Source organism: Convolutriloba macropyga, chromosome 4 (assembly GCF_964194025.1).
Source record: "Convolutriloba macropyga chromosome 4, txConMacr16.3, whole genome shotgun sequence".
Taxonomy (NCBI): Eukaryota; Metazoa; Xenacoelomorpha; order Acoela; family Convolutidae; genus Convolutriloba; species Convolutriloba macropyga.
In genome coordinates, this window is record NC_134471.1 from 46,979,788 (window position 1) to 46,986,841 (window position 7,054).

Consider the following 7,054-nt stretch of genomic DNA (forward strand, 5'->3'; position numbering starts at 1 on the left):
AATTTCAACACAAATAATAAAAAATACAATCTACGCAAAACCCTGTGCAACTTAGCAGCGTCTACTTCAGCGGACTGTGTTTATCATTAATTTTTGGTCTCCAAAATATTGAGATTTGTATTCAAATACACAAGAATTACAATATATTGAACATTTAGTTAGTCATTTTTTTTGTTTCACAAAGCTGTTAACTAATAAAACCTTCTTGTAAATTGTATTTCAACTAAGAAAAACTATTATATGCTCTATTGCTATCCCACGGAACACCCGTTGTTTACATTTTTTCAATCAGAAAACAAAAAAATTGACAAAAACACTAATAAAAAGGAACATTTTAATGAACACCCAATAACTCATTATTATTTCCCTGCCCGAACTTTTACCCAAAAAATTTTCTTGTGAACTCCAATTAACGATCAAAAACTATTTTATTCTGCTTTCTTACCGCGAAAATCACACATTTTTGCACAATTTTGATTTTTTATATAGAAATTCAAAAATTTAGGTAAAAATTATCACTGGATAACATTTGAAATAGACCCGTATTTCACCTAACATATTTTTTACATATTTTAAATTCTATAGATTTGCTTGTTGCGGCCGGAAAACAATTTTTTAATTTTTTTTTACCTTCAAAACACCAATTTTTTGGCACTTTTTTTCCCAAATTTGGTCTGTTTTTTGCGCAAAATTACTCCAAAAATACGCCTTATACGTTCTATTAAAACTCTTTGTCACCTCTAATATCACAAAATTGTTTTGGCAGCCAAACACGCATTTCCCGAAAAAGTACTGAACACATAAAATCACTTTTTAAACCAATTTTCTGAACAAATTTTAACCCCAATTTCTTCAATTTTTCAATTCTTCAATTTTCACGTTAATTTGTCCTCCATTCATTCTCATTCATTATTTTTAGTTTGAAATTCTACATGAGGCTTCTTTCCAAGTTTGATATTCAACAAGCTTCCAATTTTATTACTTTTCATTTGCATGTTAATTCAAACATATGGACAGCTCCCTCCCCCGTTAAAATACCGGCACTTGTACTACTACTACTACTACTTAGCAAGTGCGGTTCCACTGATGATTCAAATTGAACCGATATTAATAACAATGCTCATTCGTGGACCGAGGTTATCCCACAGAACGAATTAACTGATTTAAAAAATTTAGAACTGGTCCTCACAAATATTTGTGTACTTTCCAAATTTGTGTATTAAATTAGTCAGAATAGTTGTTTAACTGTAAGAAACAGATTCAAATTCGACCTGAATTTTGTATGCAATTAGTCCGATTTGCGATAGATACACTTTTCGAGCGAATTGAGTAACTCGTGCAAAGAGTGGAACATAATGAGCACCATTTTTCAAAATAACTTTAGTTTTTATAAGTAGTGGATAAAACAGGGTTTCCAGCCACCAGCCCAGTTTGGCCTATTCCCCCTCACAAATTCGGGGGAATAGACCAAATCAACCTGCTAACTGGAGGCTCTGTTTTATCCACTGCTATAAAAAAACTAAAAAAAAATTAAGGTAAAAAATAAGCCATAATCCGCAATACACACATACTACTCGCTCTCCACATATACCACATTCACCACATTCACTTTCTACATAAACGAAGCGCCTCCCTATGTGCTTTATGTGCTCTATATGCATTATTTAATTTTTTCTAAAATTTTATAATATTATATCATATTATATCATATTATATTATATTACATTATATTGTATTATATTATATTATATTATACTTTTTATTTATAATAATTCTAATGCTAATGGTAATACTAAAACTAACAATAATTAAAAAATATGACAATCTATTCTTCCGATAATTTATCTATATCCATACCCTTAGTTTTTAATTTAGAGGGTATAAGATAAGATTTATAATAATCGGTTTCATTAGACTTATGGTTCTTCGACCATGCATCGCGATCTATTGGATTAGACTTATCTATTATATTAGACTTATGCGTCTTCGAACATGCAGGGGTACCAGGGCCAGAGGTCCCTTCTCCATCTATTGTATTAGATTTATTAAATTCATCAACAGCTTTCATTTTATTAGTAGACTCTATTTCTTTAGTTGAATAAACACCTCTGGGAAGAACTATTTCTTTACGAGCTTTTTTATATGACGCCTTATCCCACTAAAACTAAATATAGAAGAAGAATATTCACACCTCACCTTTGTTCAGATCCATTCTTTACATATAGCTTTCTTCTTATCAATAGATGTTATTTGTTTTGCAACTCCAAATCTATTACAAACCTTATTTGTCAAATCAATTTTATTTTTAGTAAAACTAGAAGTATGACTCGACTTAGAAGTAAATCTAGAGTTAGAAGCGGGTTATAGTTAGAAGTAAAACTAGAGTTAGAAGCGGGTTAGAGTTAGAAGTAAAACTAGAGTTAGAAGTGGGGTTAGAGTTAGAAGTAAAACTAGAGTTAGAAGTAGGGCTAGAGTTAGAACTTGAATCGGAATTAGAGTTAGAAACAGAATCAGAATTAGAATTAGAAATAAAATTAGGGCTAAAGCTAAAGCTAGAACTAGAACTAGAGTTTGAGCATTTTGAAGCAATTCCCCTAGCTTTTGAACGGGCTTTATTCAAACAAATACCACATGCACACTTACTAATTTTACCCTTATGTTTCATTTCATGATGGAAAGGTAAATAACTAGGGGATCTACATTCATAATCACACTCTAAACATGCTGCTGTTTCCATGATTTATTATTTATAATAATTCAAATTTCAAGTTTTAAATTCTAAATTATATGATCTTATAACTAGCTATAATTAACTATAACTAGCCATAACTGCCTATAACTACCTATAATTATAATTAAACTTTTAGTATAATCTTTAGACTGGATACACTCTTTTTGATTTTTCCTACCTAAATTATTAAGAGTATCTTTCATCTAAAATGTGATCATCCCCCAATTTAGCTTTGTTTCTAATGAAATCTATAATGTCATCTTTAAATTTTTGATTATTTTTATATAGATCAATTAAAACAGTTATACTCTTTCTGTTTAAATTTTAGTCTCTTCATCAATATACTCTTCTTGTATACCTCCCAACACGGACGAAGACCTAAGGGGATATGTTTGAAGCTTCATGATATTTCTGTTCATGGTCTAAGTGTTTCACCATTTTGAAACATGGACGGAGTTCCATAACCCATATTCATTAATGAGCCTGTTCTATTTATCAAATGACTTGCATGTGTGCCGCAGTTTTTACTGTCGGGTCAGATTTTAAACAATCATGTATGAATAAGAGTATACCTATACCAATGTTATATTCCCCCCATACCTAACTAAATTAGCAATAAGCTTTTCTTTTGTTAGAACATCATTCTGAATCTTAACACCTCTTGAAGTAGGAAGTTTATTAAAGTAGAATATATAGTTATCTTTATTAATAGTATTTTTGTCTGTAGCACTATTCATTAGTGGTTTAATATAATCTATAATTTTATTTATCTCGTTACTGCCTAATTCATCTTTTAACTCCCCCATACTTAACCACATTAGCAATAAGCTTTTCTTTCGTTAGAACATCATTCTGAACCTTAATACCTCTTGAAGGAAGAAGTTTATTAAAGTAGAATATATAGTTATCTTTATTAATAGTATTTCTGTCTGTAGCGCTATTCATTAGTGATTTAATATAATCTATAATTTTATTTATCTCGTTACTGTCTAATTCATCTTTTAAACTAAGAGCTTTCAAGTCTAGGAAAACAACCCTTGAGTCATATGTCACAGTTCTATTTCCATCAATAATATTAAAAGTTTCCTCTTTCTTATTATATTCAATCAAGCCATAACGAAGTGCATCATCTGTCCCATCTGTACAATTATAATAACTATTATTTAACTCTTGAATTATACCATGGATGTCCTGTTTGCAATTATATGTTGTATTAAAATTTTGAAAAAAATCAGCTCCATTATAAGTTGTTATATAAATACTGTCACAATTCATTCTAGCCATATTATTTATCTGAATGGATTGTGACACATTAAAATCATTTGAATATTTTTATTTCTTCCATCTCTAAAATAATAAACTATATCTTTATTAAACTTATCACCCATGTCATCAAGAACAAATACTTTATTTTTAAAATTGAGCATATTTTTCATTGTGATCAAATTTATTTCACCCATATCAAATCCAGCAGAGGGCTCGCCAGTCTCAGGATCAATTCAATCCTTTTCATCTGTACATATTAAGATTATGGACCTCCGGTCATGTTCTACGATTTGCTTTTGCATTTGTTTTTGTTCCATCATATCTTTATTATCTTGTTCCTGATCCTGATACAACTTCAAGTATTGTCCAACACTTGAACCAACAACAAGTCTTACCTGTACCAGTAGCACCACAAACAATAGTATGCAATGGTGACTTTTCAAATTCAAATCTAACTAAATTTTTTTTCATAAACCCTTCAAAGCTTTCTTCTAGTTTGGTATATTTACTTGGCAACACACTAAGTAAAGAAAAACAAAACAATGTAATGAATGCAAGTATAAAAACTATAGGGCCTTTATCCATTTTTGTATATGAACTATAAACTTATAATTAGAGTTGCAAATAGACTTAGATTTAGACTTAGAATTAGTCATCTGCGAAGCAGTTCCTGATAGTTTTACTCAAAGTCAGACTTATAATTAGAGTTATAATTAGACATATAGTTAGAGATATCATTGGACTTATATTTAGAGATATAATTAATTATGCATATTTATTATATTCAAATGCTTACCCTAACTTTTGAAGAATTCATTAATAATTTTGGTATTTACAATAAAGCTATGAGTAATATCAAAATAGAAGATATAGGGGGGTTATAAGTATGATACCAATTGAGGTAGTAATGAGAGATCAGACTCCCGTTAACATCAATGATTCTAGCTTTATTATTATTGTAAATCTACACCCAAATGATGGCACTCATTGGGTTCAAGTTACAAGAAGGGAAGGTGGTAAGACACATTACTTTGATAGTTTCGGTGTTGAGACTCCTCCATTAATCTTAAAAGAATATGTTGATTTGGGTTCTAATGAGAGAATACAGGAATACAATGAATATTATTGTGGAGCATATTGTTTATGGATGATCTATCTTATTGATAATGATTATAGAATAAGGAGTGCATTGATTACTCTAGTTAATCAATTTAAATGTCCAGAGGCAGATAATAAGTGTATGGGTTGAAAAGCTAAAGGTAAAGTTAATGACAATGAAAATATCAATCAGGGAAACTGCTTCGCAGATGGAAATGGCAGTGTCAATGACAATGGCAGTGTCAATGACAATGACAATGTCAATGACAATGACAATGTGAATGGCAATGACAATGTCAATGACAATGTCAATGTTAATGCTAATGGTAATGTCAATGGCAATGTGAATGGCAACGTCAATGGTAATGTCAATGTTAATGGCAAAGGCATTGTCAATGGTAATGTCAATGACATTGTCAATGGTAAAGGTAATGTCAATGGCAATGTCAATGGTAATGTCAATGTTAATGATAATGGAGAAACATGGTTGGAGACCCATTGTGATAGTGATGACACAGTGTGGTCGGAGAACCATGATGGCAAAGCATGGTCGGGGACCCATAGATAAATAAATATATTTAGTGAAACCAAACAAAGAGATAAGCCCTGCTCACAATGTGGATGTGGATGTGGAGGGGGAAATAATGTTGTTGTAATGACCTCTAGACTTGGTTCCCCATCTAATTTATTAATTGATGTTAAGGATAGTCTACAATCATGGATAAATGATAAGAACAAAATCGTTAATAGCAAATTCCCGGAAACCTTCAGATGTATAAAGTCTGGTCTTAGTGAATGTGGAAAGACGGTATTATTAAAGTATCTATTTTTGAATGATATAAAACCTGATAGATTATATATCATTGGTCCTACTGGTAATCAATGTAATGATTTAAAGTATAAAGATATTGTGTTAATTGAAAATTTAAAAGAATTACCCCCACCTGAAAAACTATCCGAAGATATAAAGAAACTCATGAAATTTGATGATGTCGGGGGTAAGGCACCAGTTATTAATGAATAATTCTGTAGAGAAAGACATAGTAATTGTAATATGATATATCTTAAACAAAATATTTTCTCGGCAGATAGACGGAATGTTCGAGAGAATTGTAATCTATTTATTTTCTTTGAACAAAGAGGTAGAGCCACCACAGCTATATATTAAGATTTCTTCAGTAGAGTAGAACTTAGTTATGAGGATTTTACTATTATATGTGAAAAAGTATGGGCTGAGCCTTATAGTTTCGGTGTTGAGACTCCTCCATTATTGTTAAAAGAATATGTTGATTTGGGTTCTAATGGGAGAATACAGGAATGTAATGAATATTATCGTGGAGCATATTGTTTATGGATGATCTACATTATTGATAATGGTTATAGAATAAGGAGTGCATTGATTACTCTAGTTAATCAAGTTAAATGTCCAGAGGCAGATAATAAGTGTTTGGATTGTAAAGCTAAAGGTAAAGATAATGACAATGAAAATATCAATCAGGGAACCTGCTTCGCAGATGGCAATGATAAATTCAATGACAATGGCAATGTAAATATCAATGACAATCAGGGAACCTGCTTCGCAGATGGCAATGGCAGTGTCAATGACAATGGCAGTGTCAATGACAATGACAATGTCAATGACAATAACAATGTCAATGGCAATGAAAATGTCAATGACAATGTCAATGTTAATGCTAATGGTAATGTCAATGGCAATCTGAATGGCAACGTCAATGTAATGTCAATGTTAATACAAAGGCATTGTCAATGGTAATGTCGATGACAGTGCCAATGGTAATGGTAATGTCAATGGTAATGTCAAAGTTAATGATAATGGAGAAACATGGTTGGAGACCCATTGTGATAGTGATGACACAGTGCGGTCGGAGAACCATGATGGCAAAGTATGGTCGGGGACCCATAGATATATAAATATATTTAAAGAAACCAAACAAAGAG